This window comes from Rissa tridactyla, chromosome 3 (assembly GCF_028500815.1).
Source record: "Rissa tridactyla isolate bRisTri1 chromosome 3, bRisTri1.patW.cur.20221130, whole genome shotgun sequence".
Classification (NCBI taxonomy): Eukaryota; Metazoa; Chordata; class Aves; order Charadriiformes; family Laridae; genus Rissa; species Rissa tridactyla.
In genome coordinates this window covers 34,948,694-34,969,431 of record NC_071468.1, presented here as the reverse complement: position 1 = coordinate 34,969,431, position 20,738 = coordinate 34,948,694, and positions in this window count along the sequence as shown.

Here is a 20,738-nt window from a genome sequence, read left to right as displayed (position 1 = left end):
CTAAGAAAGATCTGGTAAGCAGGCAAGAGGTTGAAAGAGAGGCAGAGCATAGGCAGGTACACTACAAGCTGCTAGCCCATGTTATCATCACAGCGTCTTGTCTCTTGGCTCCCCTGCCGAGAACGCTACAAGCACGCTTGTTCGTGACACCTGTCAGGCAGTGACAGCAGCTACCTGCGAGGAACTCCCCTAGGTGTTGATTTTTAGTGACTGAACAGTCACCAATCTGGACCACTAAAGGCTTGCTCCAGCCTGCTGGCAAACTGGTGGGGAAAATCTCATTGAGTTCAGGGAGGTTTGGCTTCAGTTTCACAGAGAACAGCCTGAAACTGAAACTTCAGATACATAAAACCCCATCCATGCGGTAACTACTGGGAAACTGTACTAAAAGGGATAGATTTGAGCCTCAGTGAACAGACTAAATCACCCATTTAAATTAGCAAGCAGGAGAGCTTAATTTTAAATATTAAATCAAAACTTCTTTTCCATTTATTCTTTTTAATAATTTTCCCTAAAGAAAGGTTGATACTCATCAAGCCGTAACCAGTAAGATTCTGTTGACTTAAAACCACATACAGCCCGTCTACTAACTTCTGTGCTTACAGCAGACAGTTTTATCTACACATACTTACTTACAGCTTTACATGCTTTTATTAGGTTTTGATCATTTAATTTTTCTATGCTGGAAAATGGTGAATTATGCATTTTTAATTTTTTATAGGATGACTTTTTCTTTAGAGTTGATTCACATCAGGCTGCATTAGGATGAAATTTGAATCCACTAAAATGTCTACAAACACTGTTTTATTACACTCTTAGTTTATTACTTAAATAAACCACCTTAATTGCAAAACAGAAAATAAAAGGTAATATTAAACAAAGGAAGTTATACCAGTGGCTAGTGGGTTAAACAGGTTGTTCCAGGACATCATATACCCCAACATTTTAGATCTGCTGGATCTTGTCCTCTCATCCTCGTTTTCCTCATAGACCAGAGGAGAAAAACAAGCTTGTCTGCTTTTTCCAAACCTTATTCAGTTTCTCAACTTTGAATGAGCAAGTCTTTGATTCTAAGTTGTTGAATAAACTAAAATGGAAAAAATAGTCGTCCTCTACTCACGGAAGAGCTATTGCTCTCAAAAGTGGATTTAGCAGTTACCAAGCTTTGGTTCCAGGTGCTTAAGCAGTGGTTCGGTTCAACTTTCTCAAATGTTTTGGCAGGAAGCATGTGTAACTTGATATTTAAAACAAAACAAGACAAAAAGCAGCTTTTTATCAAATATACTAAGCTTCATTCCTAATACAGATGGGCATTGTTCCACATTTAATTTTAAATAGCTCTATTTCAAAAGAGAGAAAATGTATTTAACTTACATTTTTTTTAAATTATTAAAAGTTCGTCACTGAAATTGTGTGTTGTCTGCGACAGATGTTGAGAATAGTATGAGTCTTACCTTCCCTGCCCAGTGACCAGACTACTTTAAGCTGCCACTAGGAGACTGTGGGTGGCTTACGCATCACAAATCACTGCCCCAGAGACAAAGTTTCCAGCTGGGAATTACGAGCTCCCCTCAGGATGGACAGAGCCGTCAGAACAAGCACGTCCCCCATTCCTTTTATCCTCCTCCACCCACCCCTGTTTTTCCTGTTACGATCACCAGGGAAGTCTTTCCATACTGTTGCATGACTGAAGAAAGAACCTGGAAAATATGAGCAGAGCATAAATTGATGTTGAGATGCCTGCTCAGATTGGCAAGGCACCTGAAACAATAGCTTGAAGATTCCCCCTCCTGGCCCCTCTGCCCACCCCAGGCAGGAGGTCTAATCCTGTGGGAAAGGGGCAGCCTCTCCCTGTGGGACACTGTGGAAAAGGTTGACACACGCTGCCCCACAAAGTCGTTAACATTGTTCTATTTTACTGCCAGTTGGCATTAATTAGCTCGCTACTGTCCTCTTTCTGAATCGTCTCAACCAAGGAGTCTCTGTTAGTGATTTATACTTGGCACTTCCCTGATAAAAGTTTTTCCACTCTAATACAGCTTGAGTAAGACTCCTCTTTTCTTCATGCCAGCTTCAGTGAAGTGTCTCACCTTCCTGTTTCTGCCTCTCTTGACACTAAATGCCATGGGAGAGGCAAATGGAGGATCTTTGTGCCAGTAGTCTGTCCGCTGCTCTTACATCACTAGTGCTCACTCTGTCATCTTGCCTGGTGGTGGCAAACATGTCACCATTAAGAAGAATTGCTTTGGGGTCAGATCCTCCTAACCTCCATCTTCACTGGCTTCAGCGGGATGAGGCTGTGTTATGCCAGCTGAGGATCTGTTCCTTCAGGAAAACAAGGCCTGTCGGAAAGACTGCACAGGAAGGAAAAACAAGGTTTCTTAAAAGGTTAGCTAACACTGCTTTAGCTAAAGCCCGCCACAGCCCAGTTTCTGGAGGCTTATGACACGTAAATCTTGGATTAACTCGATATTCAGTAGAGCTTTGCAGACTACTCGTAACACTTTCCAGTTCAATTAGGCCTCTCATGAGCCTCTTTTCAGAGTTCCTCCAAAGCTCTGGATATCCTTCTCCAGTGTGGGATTTCCAGGAGACTCATTATGAGCAGGACACTAATCTGCTCCTCCACTGTGTAGGGAAGGGAATCTCAGAGATGGCGTCCTACAGCACTTGATCCCTATTTCCTCCTGAGGATAACGTCCTGGTGGAGACACCAGTGTGCAGCCATTTCAGCCCAGACCCCAGTATTTAACCATTAGGAACATTCTGGCATCAAGTTCTCACTGGTGTTTTTCAGTGGAAGAATATATCCTAGCTCCTAAATTAACTCAAGCAGATGAGGCAGTATGGAAAAGCACTGCTGTCAGTCATTGCTCTCCAGAAGTTTATATCTATCTCAGAAACCATGACAGAGAGAAAGCCAGAAGCTCAGCCTGGTAAGGAACCATGGTGAAAGTAATGGTGGAAACTAAAAAGCCGCATTTTTAGTTTCCATGTTCACTCTCTTAATTTGTTTTAATGCCTGAGAGGTCTTCTGTTTGCAACTCAGTGTAGGCTTCTGGCTAGAAGAAACCATCAACCATGTCTGACTGCCTCCAAGCAGGATGGAAACAGAAAGGTGCGGAGGGAAGATTAAGATCAAATCCCCGAACATAAAAGGAAATTTAAAGCAAAAAATTGAAAAGTGGAACGGCATGCTTCATCTCTATCATTGATAAAATATTTTGCAATCCTGGAAAACTTAATAGCTTCTTTGGCATAATCTTTATGACCTTAAAGGGGTGATAAGGAAGGCAATAAAAAACTGTTTCTGAAAGGTTATGCGTTTTCCTAGTCAACTCAGTTTTTCCTTCTCACCTCCAAGGCTAACATTCAAAAGGAAGCTTGGCACATATGGGCTGTGTCGGAACTTGGAAGCTGTTTATTTAGCTTCTCCCAAGATACTACCTATGCAACCTTGCCGAGCAGAGCGAGAAAGGGAGCCCTGTGGAGTGGCAACGGCGTCTGAAAAGTGGAGGGCGCATAACTCAAACTGCTCAAGTTTATTAAAACAAAATAGGTCAGTGGAGTTGCCCAGAGGGTTACGTAAGGCGGAAAGTAGCACTCCACAGGAGAGGAGAAGGGAGCCTGTTAAAAAGCAAACCCACTCCAGTTTGTTTATGGCCGAAGATAACTGCCTTGTGGTGTGTCTGTTCTCCATAGCTGACAGAGTAAATCACACTCTTTATCTCCACGGCAGATGAGAATTTGGACTGGGCTGTTGTTTTCTGAGCTGCGGATTAAAGCAAATGGGGCTGTTATTTATTATTATGACTAGCATTATTTTTTTCTTCCTGCGATCCCTGCATTTCAGTCTCTACATAAGGAATTTCATCACTTGCCAACAGTTTGCTTGCAGGGAATGTTAGGGATCATAACAACAGTAAGGATAAAAGCTTGATCCACTTGAGAAGGGTATATAAGAAACATGGATTGGCAGCTGTGTACAGGCAACGGAAATGGGCAAATGTGCTTTGGGATCCTGCAGAGCAAAGCTGGGAGCGGACACTCTCACCCCGGCCTGGAGGTCAGCACAAAGGCTGATATGACATCTGGGAACGTGGAAGTGCCCCGTGGCCTGCCAATACACCAATACACAATAGAGAGATGGGGGCTGACCTCTTCTCCCTTGTGACAAGTGATAGGACAAGAGGAAACGGGTTCAAGTTACGTCAGGGGAGGTTTAGATTGGATATTAGGAAACATTTTTTCACTGAAAGGGTTATTAAACATTGGAATAGGCTGCCCAGGGAGGTGGTGGATTCACCATCCCTGGAGGTGTTTAAAAAAAGGGTAGATGGGGCACTTAGGGACATGGTTTAGAAGTGGCTTTTGTCAGGGTAGGTTAAAGGTTGGACTTGATGATCTTAAAGGTCACTTCCAACCTCAGCAATTCTATGATTCTATGATTCTACCTGTCCCAGCACCACAGCCTCCCTCTCTTCTGCCTGCTCCTCCTGTGCCAGAAACCCAGCTTCATATCTTAAACACCACCCGCTCTGTCCTGGCTCCCCGGCCTTTGGCATAGACGGGGCAGAGGAGGCAACTCTGCAAGACACCCTGCAGCTCCCACATCTCAGTGAGGGTACCCTCAGTTTTGGGTATCCAAATCCCAAGCCGCTAGTATTGTCAGTATTCATCCTTCAGAACTGGAAGCCTGTTGTCCCTTTTCATGCCTCCTCCTTGGTGCCTGTGATACATTCCTCCGTCCTTTCTGCAACCTTGTCTCGGTGACAGGGCAGAGGCGCTTGTATTGAGAGCTCTCCCCAAAGTCCGGCAGAAGCCAGGTCTCACTGAAGATCATACAGTCAGAGAACACCTGATATCACAGGAAGCATCAACACTATTTTTCATGTTTTCATGACTGTAAGAATGAATAAGAGTTCTCTGCTTGTATTCAGACTGTCTGACCCAACGACACCCGCCACCTACTGAATGGGCCACAACCTAGGAAGCTTCTTGGCAGCTTCAGAAACAGGTCCCTGGGAAGAAACATGGACCAAATGCCATTGAGCCATTTGCTGAGAGGTGGTCAGAGAAACAAAGGAGCTTTTTCTTCCATGGGAAAAAGCTGAATCATCAAAACCCACATTCTTCATAGGGGCACATCAGTTTTCATGACATCTCCAGGAAAAAGTTTCTCTGATGCAGGATAGAAAGCAGGGCTGGATCTGCTCAGCCGTGTGCTCTGAGCGAACACCTGCATGCTAGAGAATAGCTGGAGGGGACAGCAGGGAAGGTGTCTCTCCCTGTGTAATTTTTGCAAGATGTATTTGAAAAGGCCTGGGTTCATCCCACATCAGAATAGCAGTTCTGACACCCTGCAAACTTCTGTACATGAGGGCTCAGGTCTCCCAGCCAGACTGACGGTTTGCATTCTCTTATACCTCATCGGCATCCTTCCAGCTCACTAAACAGCAGCAGCATCTGTGCCATACGTCAGGGTCACATCCCTACAAGGACAAAATGCCCTGGGATAAGACGTGAGCCCTCTCCTCCAGTCAGAGCACGGCTTCCTCTCTTTCTTGCGCAGAAACTTTCATCAGCCAAACTCTGCCATGCCAGCATGGAGCCAGCTCTCAGTGGTGAGAGCACTGGCTTTCTATGTGCTACACCAATTTACCCCAGTGAAGGACCTGGGCCTGTGGAGCACAGCAGGGATGCGCCTGCCCCAGCACTAGCCCTTTCTGGAACAGGCCCACAGAAGCCCTGCAAGGTCCTATCCCGACCTGCCAGAAATGCGTCAAGCTGCTGCTGCATTATCCACCTGGAACATGAACACTGCTCTTTAGGGGCACTCTCTTCCCCTGGCAGGTCTGGCCCTGTCTCACAGGCCCTTGCTGCTGGGTGAAATGCATTTTCTTTTGGCACACAGATGCCTTTGTTCAGCTGGCTCTGCTCTTTTCCAGGGATCATCCACAGCCCCTGCAGCTCTCACTCTGAGCTCTCTTCCTTTATGGTGCCCCTGAAAGTGTGGCCTTTTCTGGTTCATTTACACCAATTCAAAAGGGACCTGATGTGTATTTTTTTCAGTGGGCCAGGCTTTGGCAAAGTGGAAATCCTCCTCTGGTGTGGCAGCTCTGTTCTCCTAACAGGTAGCCATTTCTGTGACTAGTAGAGATATTCATTCCTCCTTGCGTGTGACTGGGAGCCTTAATTCCTGGGAGGGAAGAGCACAGCGTGACTTGTATGGTCCACAGTGTTACAGGCCTTTCAAACTCTGCATTTCCTACTCCAGCTTCTCGCTGGCTCTAAGAGGCCAAAATTTAAAGCAGGTCTGTGCTCTAGCGAGTAACTGATGTAATTACGCTCACTTGTTACAAGGGGAAGCTTTCACAAGAGGGGGAGGCGGTGGCCCCACGCCAGGAGGTGTGTCCCCGATGACAAGCTGCAGAGCCAATCACAGCCCTGAAAGATCATCACATTCATACAAAAAAGAAAAGAAACCGCCCCAGGGTATTTATATTGAGGAAGAAGAAAAAAAAAAAAAAAGAAAGAAAAAAAAAGAGTTGGCAAAGAAAGAGAAAAGGAGACTGAGAACCTGCAACTTTGTTAACTAACTCCGCAGCTGAATTCAAAAAGGCCAGGCTGGTCCCCCTACAAATCTTGCTTCCCATCCCCTCCCCTCTCTCAAAGCATCTCTGGAAGTCTGTCTCTAAGCTGGAGTGAAAAGTTCAGCTGCTTGGAGTGGTCCTTCTCTCCTCCTGGCAGGCAGCCTGCGGGGCTGCCTACCCTGCCTTGAGCTGAGCTGGTCCTCAGACAGGCCGGGGAGGGCAAGCCCCAGCAAGGCAGCGTGGGCAGTGGTCCCCCAGCAGCCATCTCTTGATACCGGCAGGGCAGGGAGCGGGACTGGCCAGGAGCCCCAATGATTAATAATTACCTTTACAGCACCCAGCACGACGGCGTGGGCTCCCAGCTCCCTGTATCTATGTTGAACAGCTGGGGAAAGAGAAGGCAGGTTTAGCTTTAACCAAGGGGTAAACGGTCAGTGTTCACAAATGCTGAACCACCAAAAAACAGCCAGCCACAGGTTATTTGTTTCACTTACACAAGAGGACCAAAGGATGAGGGGGCCCATTGCAGCCTGGAAAGCCTGTTTTCTGCCACTGGCCTGTTGGATGAACCGGGGCAGGGGGGCGGGAAACGCTTCCTCTCCCTGAGCTGTGTTTCTTTCCTGCCCGCCCTTTCTGCTGCCTTTTTCTGTTTGGACTGCCCGTACCCCGGAGTACAGACTGTCTCTGACCGCGTTTGCGTGGAGCCTCGCACAATGGGGCGGTAATCTAACCTCAGTGCGAACAGACTGCCATTAATAATAATAAAAATGCCCATCACACCACCCTACAGCGGCTGTGGACAAGGGACAAGCAGCACCAGGCCCGCTCCCACCAGGGGCCTGTTGGTGTCCCCTGGGCAGCCCGCAGCCCTTCTCCTCCACCACCCTTGTGCTTTGCCGGGAGGTGAAAAGAAAAAGGGTCCCTTCCCCGCCCGGGGAAAAACCCCCAGCCGGTCTCCGAGGCCCGGCCACACGGCGCCGAGGAGGGCCCCGAGGGGAGCCGCCGCCTCGCAGGGCCAGGCCGGGCCGGGGCCTGGGCCGGGGCCTGGGCCGGGCCGGGCCGGGTCGGGGCGAGGCGCGGGGCTGCCCTGCCACCTGCCGGCAGCAGGGGCTCCGTGCGGGGCCGGCGGGGGGTGAGGAGCGGCGGGAGAGCCCACGGGCCTGCGTGGGAGACCTTCCCCGGGCCGTGAGCTCCATCATCCGCAGGCCCTGCTGGAGCCGCGAGCCGGCAGGGCAGGGGTTGGGCCCGCTGGGGAGGGGAGGCCGGCCTGCCTTGCCTCCATGCCGGCTTGGACACCATGTACGTCCTCGCCCTCTGTGGCCTGGGTCAGAGCCCGAGGGCCTCCAGGGCTACTCCTTCAGTTGCCCGTGGCCATCCAACCTGCTGGCCCACAGAGCTGCCCGTGGAGGGCCAAGGCACTGGGGCAGGCGGTGGCCAGGAAGCGGCATGGCCCACCTCACGCTGCGGAGGCGGCAGCGAGGAGAAGGCTGAGTTTTCCTCTGCGATCCTTGGTAGTGCTGTGCTGTCAGCCTTGGCTCTTTGTTCCCTCTCCTCCCCACCTACCGTACAATCGTCTGACTGTTTCAGGCACGCATGGCTCTGGCCACTCAGCCCCTCCCCTTGCAAAAAACACGAGACCAAAGAAACTCCTCTCCCATCCGCCTCCGATGAAAGATGGGGAGGAGACCTTTCCCATGGGGTACTGGGCTTTCAGTGTCAATTCTCTATGGGGCTGTAGTATCTCTCTGGCTCTGACCCAGGCAACGGGTTTCTGTTGCCAGCTGACCATTCTCTGGGGGCTGCGCTGTGCGGTCGCCTTGGGGTGGGCAGCAGGGCTTCTGCTGAAACACTGAAAGACTTGGGGGTGGGGATGGGGGAGAGCAGAATGGGCACTTCCAGGTCGACGCTTTCAGTCCAGCCAGAGGCCTCGGGGACAAATTGCAGTGCCTTCATTGCCATGGGCGATAGCCTCAGTGGAAAGGTGTGGGCTCAGACCAGAGGCACCCACCTTGTAGAAGCTCAGGAGAGAGCCCTTGTTGTGGGGCAGCCATGCCAGATGTCAGGCTTGCTGTCACAGACACTTGTCCTTTGCCGAATGTGGTTCTCTGACCATCACCACCTGCCCTTGTCCTGCAGTCCCATTTCTTCCTTTCCACTAGACTTTCAAGCTGCCTCCCTTTAGCATCACTCCCCCCCTTCTCCTCACCCTGACTCTACAGCTCACTCTGTTTCTCACTAAAGACCACCCATTGCCATGGTAACATTGCGTCTTACAAAGTTGTCAAGCAGACACAAAGATATGTTTCTCCTCTGCTTTACAGCCCCCCTCCCCGCCATCCCAGTTAATAGGCCAGGACTTTGCCTATAGGGAGGAGGTGGAGGGCCCTTGCATTTCATTTTCAGTGTGGAGGAGAGGTTATTCCAACCCCTTTGCTCCAAAAGTGCTGAAGCCTGTGGCCACCGGGGGGAAGGAGCTGTCATTCATGGACCACCTGAAAGTCCTTGAGGGGCAATAGTGCCGCAGGCGGATACTGGTAGCACAGATACTGGTAACACTGGCCCTACGTAGGGGAATAGCATCTGCCAGTTAGAGGGGACAGGCCCATGGAAGACTTAAAAGGGGGGAATTCAGACACACATTTGATCCACTGTAAACAGAAAATATCTCTGCTGTGATCTTGTTCTGTTGCTACCTCCTCGAGCAGCTCTGGTTCTCTTCTCAAAATGATTTCTTCAGCTTATGGAGATGTAGCTAAGTGGCCTGTCTCCAGGACTGCTGGCACCCCTTGCTGCCACAGCTACACCATGAATAGTGTTGGTACTACTACGTGACAGTACTGGCACTGTCTAATTTAAATCTACCCTAGGTACATCCATGGTTCACTGCAGCTGTGGCTATGACTGCACTGTAGACAACAGCTTCTACTTGTCAATCTCTTGCTGACTTTTCTTTCCCTTCCCTTCTCTCTTATATACATCGCCTTCTCCTCTCTTGATGGATCTGCCCCAGGCCTTTGCAACTGTGAGTAAAACCTTTCCTTCTTCCTCCTCCTCGTGGCTTTTCTGCTCTTTCACTTTGGCCATGAAGTTCTGTCTGCTTGAAACCAGTGAAGGATCCCTCACATCCCGTTCTCCGTTTGTCAGTCTGGTCCCTCCCAATTTATCGTTTTTATTGTATAGCTGCCATACCAACCTGTCACATCTCTTACCTTCCTTTAAGTACTCCACTATAAGTCTTCACCTCTTCCACAGACTCACCTCCCCTGAGTTATCTTACTGCCATCACCTGAACTTTCTGCCCTCCCCAGTCTCTGCTTCATCTCTCCGAGATGTTTGTCTAGAGGTGGGGTTGTAGCCACAGTGCAAAACCTTGGGCCACTCTACTGGTGTCAAGTACTGTGACGTGCTACTGTAGTGCATCTGTGCCGGGCTTTTGCACCGCAGCTGTGCAGCAGAGCTTGGTGTGAACGTCAGGAGCTGTTTGCAAATGTGCTGCTGAAACTGCTGACTGCCCCAGAGCGGGAGTATATTTACAGCACCTGAGCGCTGCCTTTGAACATATATATTCAAAGCAAAGGTGTTAAAATAAAGTTTTTAAAAGGCAGCTGGCCTAAGGAGAAGAAGGAATGGTATCAATAACAATTATGCTTTGGCGACTCTGAGAGACAAAATGGCATATAAAGGAAAGGAATTTTATCTCCTAATAACTTTTGCAGCAAATGGGAGAATCTGGAAATGGTGCTGCTAAAATGAGGAAAAGCAATAGAAACTGTTCCTGATATACACACCTGGATGCATCCCAATATAAACAACATATTTCAATAAAATAAAAATAAACATGTAGGCAGTTCCAGGCTTTAATTATCTTTGACAAACTCCAATGTCAAAGTTTCTCTGACCGACTGCAAATTTTGCGTCTTCCTGAGCATGAATGAGTATTAGGAGGAAAATTATGGTAAATGAGGCTGTAGCAACAACGGACTTTCCCAGAGGCTGAGAAAAGTCCATAGAGAGGAAAATCTGCCAAGACAGAAGTGCAAAGGCACCCCTGACCCTGCTGCTCTCGTCCCTACGTGTTCCTTCCCCAGTGAGGAAAACTGTAAACTCAGCAACACCCATGACAATCAGCAGGGTCAAATCCAAACATGAATTTTGTTTGCAAGTCAGAGCTTGGCCTAAATCCTTCTATGGTCCACCCATGTTCCAGCCATTGTTCTAGTCCAAACGTTTACCAGCACTCTGCCCTTGTCTTCTGCTTATTCTCTTGGTCCTTTTCTCTAACTTTTATTTCCATTCCAATTTTTCCTGGAGGTCTTGCCAATGCTCCACCACAGTATGTCAGGAGCATCCACTCCATGCTAATTTTACAGTCACGATCCTTTCATTACTGTCTGGTCTCCTTTACTCTGGCACGAAGGCTGGAGTCCTGGCCTTCCTGCAAAACTCAGGCATTGGCACGCCAGTTCACCTCTACCAGGGAGTGCTCCTCCCATGGGGTCTTATTGGAATACCACGCCTTAGGCGCAGAGTTCTGGTAAGCACCTTCTACCCTCCCTGTAGTCACAGGACAAACACAGACTTCAACAGAAAGCAGGACAGAACTTAGGTGACCTGGATGTTTCTCTGGATGTTCAATCTCTCTCCGCTGACTATAAAGGAAAGCCAAGGCTTTATGCACCCCCCATCTTGTGTTAAGTGGAATGAATTCAAGTCTTTCTGAACACTCTGTTATTTTTCCATTGTAGCTCTTCTTCCTCCCTAACACCAGATAGGCCACAATCCCGTGAGGAAAGCCTCCCAAGAAACAGGATATCTTTTCTCCCTATCCACAGGCCATCATTTAGCTCTCTAGCCCAGCTAGAGTTCAGATAGCTGCTCTTCGCCCAGGGCAGTGAGGTTTGCTGTGTTAAGCTATAGCTACTGATTTTTAGGCAGGACATACAGGACCTGTATTTAATCCAGGTGGCTTCTCTTCCACCACTCCCCAGCTATAAATTCCTTGGAGTAATCCTTATTGCCCCAGACTTCTAGGATACTTCTTGCATGCACATAAGACAAGCCTATGTCATGCACTCTCAGCCCGGATGTCACGGGCCTCTTCAGCAACAGCAAACCAGCACAGTTCCAGTGCCTCCAGAGAGGCTGTGCTGATTTACACCAGTTAAGGAGTCAGCCCCCTTGAGGTAATGCCAGCCCTTAACTACATAGCACAGATCTTCTGGGCTGCTTGGAAGGATCACAGTCCCTCTTGGGCAGCCTTTTTCACTTCTGATTGTTTTTGAAATTGTTATGGCTGGAGGAAAGTCGCCATTATAAAAAGGCACATACTACCCATAATATTCTCCCTAGCTTTGACAAGCTTGCCCCATCCTGTATTGCTCCTCCAAGCTCTCAGCCATGACAAGACACTTTGGCCCCTGTCTCAGCCTTTTCCGAGTTACCCTGGGAATCTGCAGAGCTGCTGGGCAAGGAGCAACATAAAGCATTTAGCCGTCACTAGGCAAAACAGTCTGTCATGCTCCGGAGGAGGGAAACCATTCAGCTTGTGTGGGGTGGCACCCCCAAGCATGGAGAGGCTGAACGTCCAGCACAGGAAAACCTGCTCAGAAGAGCGGTGTTTAAAGGCCAGTGACTTCCTGATCACCTCCTCCTATCCTGTATCACTGACTTCCCCAGAGCTGCCTCTCCTCTCTGCCTTTCCTTCTCCTCTTATGCACAGGCCAGCAAAAGGCGGCGGTCTGTCCGAGAGTTAATTCAGTAAATTGATCATCCAGGCTAGGTCAGATCATACCTGTTTCCTGAGCACAATTTTTATTGGCTTGTAAAATAATCATTTGGCTTGTTCTGATCTCAGTGGCAGGTGCATCTCTGAGCAGCATGAAAAGATTTCAACGGCGGGATGTGATACTGCTTCTTCTATTCTCCTCTTCACACTGAAAAAGGCCAGAAAGATCCTGTCTGTTCCTAGGCATAATCTCTTCAAATACCTAATTAGAATTTATATAGAAAATTGAGACTTTTCTGGAGGTGCACAGCAGAACAGCAAGGAGTGACAGAACAAGTTGTAGTAAGAAAAAATATAATTAGGTATTAGGAAACATTTTTTCACAATGAGGGTGGTCAAACACTGGAACATGCTGTCCAGAGATTGTGTAACATCCAGCCCCAGAGATCTTCAGAGGTCAACTGGACAAAGCCCTGAGCAACGTGATTGAGCTCTGAAAGTGGATCTAACATAAAGATAGGCTGTGCTTTGAGCAAAGGCTTGGGCCAGATGACCTCCAGAGGTGCCTTCTAACCTAAATTTTTATATGAGTTATGACTCTGCAATTGCAGGAGCCAACTGTGCTTCCCTCTGTCACAGTCCCCTGTACAGCACCTTCAAAATCTTCTCTGCCAGTTCATGCTGTCTCAGTCTTGAATCGCTTGGGGACCCTCATTAGAGAAGTCCAGGTGACTCCCAGCAAAGTGTAAGCTTAAGAGACTGTTCTGAACAGTCTCCGTTACACACCCTCAAACCCAGAGCCTGGATTGATGGCATGTCCTGCACAGGGAAGCACCATGCGCGCCATTCTGCCCGTGCAGGCAAGTCTCTTCAAATGCATGACGATACCATCCCTGGCTCCATGGTACTCATTCCCCTGCATGACCATGCTCCCCTCCCGTAGCAGGAAGCCTGATAGAGAGCAGAATGAAATTGCTGATTTAACACAAATATATAAATTACTGTCCCTCCTCCTATGCCAGGACACTTGCAAGGCATTTAGGTAACATCCTGTCCTGGTGAAGTCCTGTGGCAGTGTAGCATTGATATACCTAGAGGCTCTTCCTCACAGGAAAGAAACAGTTAACACTTGGGACACCAGGCCCCAGAGCCACCTCAGCACTCTCAGGATTATTTCGGAGGGACACTCCCCGAGGGTGAGAAAGTAGAGGGGAAAGACAAAGGCTAAGAGCCCCATAAGCTTCTGCTGGACATGTAGAAAATCCCTCTAGGTTTGCTCTTTGCTGTTGCCTAAACCTACTCCTCTTTCTTACTCCTCCTGCTCTTCAAAAAGGAGCCAGATCACCCTAGAGAGTGATGACAGCCTACAACCCAATGTGCCTAGGTTTTGGAATCCCTTAGGATCACCTTTTGCTTAGGTTGCCATGCTGCAGAAGGAAATTGCTGCCCTCTCCTCAGTGTTTCCAGAGCACATGCATCTGGGAGCAGTGGTAGAAGAGACAGGAGAGGCAGGGAGTGGCAGAGGCTTGAGAGGTACCTTTGGTGTGGGAAGCAGATACCACTTGGGGTTTGGACATGGACCATTCCATGCAGATGAACACATATCTACGTATTTATACGTACATTCCATTTTTCCATGTTCCTGTGTTTCCCCACTGCACCCAGCATCCTCATGGAAACTCTGTGTGCCGTTGAGCAAGCAATACAGACCCAAATGAACTCATGTTGGCAACTGGTAGAGGGTCAGAAACACCTAACCAGCTTTCTCCACAGAAATTGCCATTCAGCCACTGACTTCTCAATGTGATCCCCAGGGAGATTTATAAAATACTTTCAAAGGATGAGCTGGGAGCTAGAATTCACAGTCCCTCCGGACGGTAAAACTCACGGACTCAGTAAATGCACTGTTTTATGACACAGTACTGTTTATTCCTCACTACTTCTCATACCTCACCCTTTCACAGGTGCTAACCACCTTTTTCTCAAACTGCCCAGTTGATTACCAAACCCAAACTAAACTCAAAACATTTGTTCTCAGCCAGTGCTTAGCAGGAGCTTGCTGTTTGTGGTTCAAAATTGTAAAGGAGGCTTTTGTGCCTGAAAGTTTTCCCAATTTTTTTCAGATTATGTCATTTGATCAAAAGAAATCGCCCCTCCTTACAAGCCTCGTCTGCTTCAGAGCTCTTAGGGCTCGGTGGTTGCAGCAGTGTTATTGCTAGCGCCACGAAGAAGCTGTGCTCGCCAGAGGACCCAACGTGACTCATCTGCTGAAGAAGGCAGATGAGTGAAGAAAACCCTCAATTCATGATAAGGGCCAAAATGGTAACACAGGCAGAGATGCAGACACAGGGTGACAAGGCAGCAGGTGACTAGGGCAAAGGAACTGCTTGCACCTCGTGCGACTTGGGAAAACATGTACCATGTGGAGGGAAGTGCTTCGGGAAGTGCTTCAGAAACAAGGCTCTTGGCCTTTTCCATCCAGCCCTCCCCCAGCTAAAAGTGATTGTGATGGGAAAAGAAGATGGCACAAATGGCCAGAAAGAAGGAAAAGATCTCTTGGATACTATGAGGCTGGAGAATAAAAAGGAGCGGCTGAAAGTGGTGCCACAAGAGATCTGAAGTAGCGTTACAGGGCCTGGGTGGCATAAATGAGCTGCCTGGACTGGTAGTGCTGTGGGATGCAATCTATTTAGATGTGACAGAGATCAGAGCAGGGGTGATGCTTCCCATTCAGGGCTTTTCCACACGCCGTGGAATACCAGCAGATACTAATTGGAAGTTTAATGGCTAGAGTGAGATGAGCGTGCACACACACATATAATAAAGCGGGAGAAAAATCAGAGTTGGTGTCTGCTGTGAGCATGCACAGCTCAAAGAAATCAATAAATTCCCGCCTAGTCACACAACACTAATGGCAAGGTCCCAGTGCTCAGTGGCCATGGAGGATTTTAATTACAGTTCCCACATGTCTGCTGGGAAATGCACAATGCTAAACACCAGCCAGCAGGGACTTTCTCGAAGAGCTTCAATACCATTTTCTGTTTCAAAGCGCTGGAGAGACGTGTTAGGCTGATAGCTCAGTAAACCAGTAATGGGATATGGAGCCTTTCACCTCGGGGTCACCTTCTAGTGACCCGTGGTTATTACCATCTGATTGCTGTTGCCTGTGTGAAATGAGGTGAGGAGCTTGGACCGGTTCCTCATGGCCAAGTGCCTCTATTGCACAAAACCCACCGCTGCTGTTGGTGCTAATTGGCCCCCCTGGTTGTCAGCCTCCACAGAAGGCCAGGGCGCTCTGGCTTCCTGCTCCCTTCTGGGGGCATCCCTGGTGAGGCATCAGCCCAGTGCCCCCAGGGCTGGAGCTGGGATGGTTGGGTGGGCTGGAGCTCTGTGAGGGTCTTTTCCCGGTAGGGAAGGCTCTCTGGGAGGAGGATGATTCCTGGTGCAGCGAAGAATTAGGAAGGGCCGTCTCCTTTAAGAAAGGGAGAAGCCCCCCTTTCAGCAGGCTCTCCCAGCTGACGCACAATGGCATGCCACCTCCTCGACTGCACAGAAATGATAATCAGAGGTTCAGCAAACAGGAGAGAAAGAGAGCTGCTCCCTGCCCTCCCGCCCCCCCATCGCATGACTCGTGTCACACGAGATGAGGTGGCAGATGGGTCGTCAGGGCCGCACTGGCTTTTTTAACCCCTTCCTCCCCCTCCCAGCGTGCTCCCAGAGGGGTGTGTAGAGGGACTGGCAAAGGGAGGAAGCCCTGGTCCAGAGGCTGGTTTTACCACGGCGGGGAGTCCAAGCTGTTCACGTGGAGGGCCATGCTGTATCATGTCAGTATCACAGCATTACACCAGTTGCTTGTTTAAGAGATCATATCTGAGCTGAGATATTCGGATCCACCCCATCTCAGTCAGCAGCTCTTCCAGGCTCCCACATCCAGACGGGGAGATGTATCCGAAAGGGAAGGGGGAAGTCGGCACGTCACAGAGGGATGGAAAAAAACAGGATGAAAGCACCTTCCTGTCCAGGAGCTCCGTCTGCTTTATTTTATGGGCATTATTCACACAGGTTGGCAAGGAAAAGTTTGCTCTCTCCCCCTCCACCTCAGCATAAACTGCCAGCATCTGCTTAGCCAAGTAAACTTCACTGGCCCAACCCCTACAAGGCAGTGCTACCTCTGGTGCAGGGGGAAAGCCTGTGTGAATCCTTAGGGCCTTTTGCCACCTGTTTTCTTCCAGGATACTCTGAACTCCAGCAACTTGAGGAATGGTTTCAGGAGGATGCTCCGATCCGGTACCTGCCTGTCCTTGGTGGCTTCTTTTTTCCAGCTGTGATATGTTGTGTCAAAAAGAAAGAGCCTGGAAATCCAAGCTGAGCTCTGCTACTGATTACATTGCCTCAGTCCAGTCCCATTACCCCTGGTCTACAGGGACCTGGAGTTATGCCACTGTTTATTACCAGGCAGTATTAACATTAGAAATAATCGTTCCTGGCACAAAGGTTAGGGAGGAGTTGGGGCATCTTCAATGGATTTTGCAGCATTTCCAGCATTCTTTGGGAGTGTGGTATTGTTGATCTGTTGTGTCACATTTATTATGCGCGTGCTGCTTGTACTCGATCCCTTTGGCACATTTCAAAAGGCCACACCATGCAAAGGGATGCTGCTCAGGAGGAGGCCATGTGTGCTCTGTTAACGCAACCAGTGCTTTGCATCTGGAGATGTGTTCGGTATACCACTGTGAGCCATGTTTTCGCAATGCCAGCACCATCCAGAGCTGCACAGCTTTACTGTTGCCTTTGCACCTGCCTTGCAGCCCCCCCACTAGCCCAGCCCTAGCCCCGCAGCTCTGCCCTGTGCCTTGCTCCCGCCCCGCCATAGCCCCTGCTGTGCCCTTCTTCCATCTCTGTCAAAGCCCTTTTTTCTCTACAATCCTATAATTTTATTCCATTGCAAATTCTTAGTCTTTACAAAATTAATGCATTGCAGTGGCCCTGTCTCTTGCGCCATCTTTCACAAGAAACACCTGGCTGACCCTGGACAAAAAATACCAATGTCAAGTGTCTGCTTAGAAGCAGAAACTCAGTAGCAAAGAGTAGGGGTCAGCAATCTTTGAAGGGCCGCATGCTGCATTGTAGTTTCCTGTCCTAAGTTACTGTGAACATGCAGTTAATCAGTGGCATCTTGCCCTCTGTGGGACGCAGCGGGTGCCCAGCTCCAGCTAAATGTTGAAATGAGGAGAAGCTGGGAGCCCTGATCTCTCACGGAGACAAGTTCAGAGTGCAGCGGGCAAAGTTTGTTGCTCACTGTGTTTGACAGCATGCCGGCAGGCTGCCCCTGCTGCCTCCCACCAGGAAAGGGCTTTTCCTCACTTTTCCTTCCACACCTGATGTTGTCATGAGATGTTATAGACCGAAAAGCTGATCCAGTCTGGGCAGGAAGGACCAGCAAGATTTTGCTATGATCCAGGACTCAAAGGCAGTGTCTGCACATACAAGATGTGTAACTTGCTTTCCTCTTCCATGCCCAGCTTCCCAGAGGTCAGCATGCAGAATGACATGCCTGACAAGGCAGAGGCTCTTCTTCATCCTTAAAAAGTTCCTAGTTCTAAGCCACTACAATCCAGATGCAGTGAGAAGTGCTGTTAATACTTGTGCATTTTCCAGAACCCAATCCATTTAACGTGCCAGTGGTATTCCTTCCCTTGTAAAAACAGACATTGCCACTGTTCATGATTCAGAAAAGACCTGTGGATTCAGGGGTCCCACCAGAGCCACCTGACGTCTGCAGGAACCTCCACGGACCTCCGTGGCCAGTGGTCTGTGCTCTGAATGAGCGAGGGTCCTGTGCTTAAGGAAAATACCGTGCTCTGTCTGTTCTTACCCACCTGCACTGGGGAAAGACCCTATCTGGGTTGAGAAAATCTGCAGACGGTAGCTCCAGCTGCCTGTAGGGTTTTCATCCCATTTTCTGCTCATGCAGCATCTCCATGAGAACTGCAAGTCCCTATCAGACCATGCCGTGCCTCGAATCAGAGCTGGAGTCAGGCTTGGCTGCTTCAAGCCGCCAGCGCTGCTGCGGGGCACGAAGCCAGGCTGGAAGGCAGCTGGGACAGCACAGCGCCGAGGGGTCAGAAGAGGAGCTGGGGGCTCGCCAGAGGAACGGTGTGTGCTGGGCACAGCCCGTGGCAGTGCCAGGCTTGCAGAGAGAGGGGAAGGTGCAGAGGCTTTCCCCTGGGCACAGCTCTGGTTCGTGGCGACGCTGGGGCAGCCTGAGCCACGCAGCAGGGCAGGAAAGACGTGCTATTGTTCTCTGGTGACAAAAAGAGCCCATGAAATAGATGCACTGAGACCCAGGTTCTTCAGGAGACAGATCGCTCCGTAGGTTTGAGCTGATCGGCAACACTCACTGTCTCTCGCCCTCCTCGCCATCCTGCTGTACATGTGTTTCAAAGGACAATTACATTTGTATTTTACAAAATACACTGCTCATAAGAGGAGAGGAAGCCACCACGCTCCCTGCCCCCACTCCTCCGGGCCCCCATTAAGCCTGTTTGCCTGTGATTTCTTCCAACTGACAGAGCCAGCCTGTTAGCAGTTAAGTTAAACAGAGCTTGTCCTGTAATAACCCCATTCAGGCTGCTAATTGGTACCAGCACCTAGTCCCTGCCTGCTCCTCGCCGCTGGCAGGGCTTAGGTCTGCAGCGCTCCTGCAGCAGCCCTGCTCAGGTCAGCAAGGGAAGGGATGTCACCTGCCGGCTTTTGCTCTGCAACGCGGACGTCCCCGTCATGGCACAGGTGGCGGTGGCAGGGGGCAGCGAGCAAGGATGGGAAAGAGCTCTGCCAGAGAAAGCAATGACCATGTCCCTGGATGCGCTCTGTTCCCCGCTGCTGTAATTGAAGACAGCAGTTGCTCTGCCTGATCTGGCCACAAAGTCATCCTAATCCTCTCCCTATGACATCACAGTGCGTTGCTGTGGAAACAATGATGACATCCCAGCATAATCACAGCAACATATGGCTTCACAGTGGGGAAGGCAGGCAAGGTACCACACGAGCTGGACACAGCTATGTGGTGGTGTTTGAACATTAGACCTTTGCAAGGTCCCATGAGGTGCCCAGCTTCCCTGGAGATGCAGCTATCGCTGCTGCCAAAATGCATCAGGGTTGTCCAACACACAGCCCTCATACAGCACCATGCACTAGGAACAATTCAAGTTAAGCAACAGGTGAAAATAAAGATCCTGGGAAGGATTGCATTTGCAGTGCTGCCCAGTCCCTTGGAGAACCCAGATGACAGGGCACTTTCCACAGCTGAAGTCAGAGCAGGTTCGTTGTTTGGTGCTCATAGTGCCTATGTTCAAATCCTTCGGATGACCTGTGGCAGTACAATACTATTTCACTTCCATGAGAAACTGTATTTTACTGCTCAAGATATTTTTAGGCATCACATTTCAGTTCCCTGCACAAAATAGGCAGAATTATTTTTGCAGTCATTTGCCTCTCAAAGAACATACTTGCTCATCTGCTCAGGGATCAGCAACACCCACTATTTGTGAGGAGCCACCCCTACTAACACATACTGAATTTCAAATATTTGCTGTCGAGTCACAGGACAAACCAAAACACCAAAAAACCCATAAATATTGCTGACAGGATTCTTTCATCAATTAAATCAACAAACAAATGCAAGGAGAGCACAACTTCGTAGTGAGTGCAGTTCAAGGAAAAGAATGAAAAGGCTGAATCTGACAGGCTGCTCATAGTGAAATATTTGTGCCACTCCTACTATTATTATTAGTCACTTGTTGTACATTTCCGAAGCGGTGAACTCATTAATCCTCACAGGGCCCATGGGAGGTGCGACAGTCATTACCCATTAAGGGAAAGCCCTCATTGTCAATGGTACCAAATGTTTTGGCTGCATGGAGGCTGCTGGAGAAGAGGATGCTCTGTACTGTTGAGAGGTAGGGCTCTGCTGGAGGGGCATGAGATCTTAGAAGTTCTTCTCATTTTGGCTGTATCCAGGGTCAAACTGGTCCTCCTGCTGCTCAGAGAGGCCTCCTTACAGTATGGAAGTGCTTCCAGGCACTGAAGGAATGACCTGTGCCTGCATCCTTCTCTCAAGGTCTTTGGTGTGATCCTGAGGGAATGGTCTCAGGTGTCTCAGGTGTCTCAGGCCCCAGACACACACAGGAGCATCTGTCAGGCCTGATGCTATTCCCAGTAACTCCTTGGGAATAACAGGGGCACAGGGTCTTTATCCTGAATCCTGACACATCTTTGTGTTGGCTCCCCAGGGGAGCAACTGGAAGAGCATCCTCATGCACAGCAGCCCTGCACCAAGGGGACCCTGCACACCCTTTGGTCCTGCGGAGCAGAGGGGGAACGCAGCATGCCTTTCCCCATCGGCATTATTCAAAGGCTGG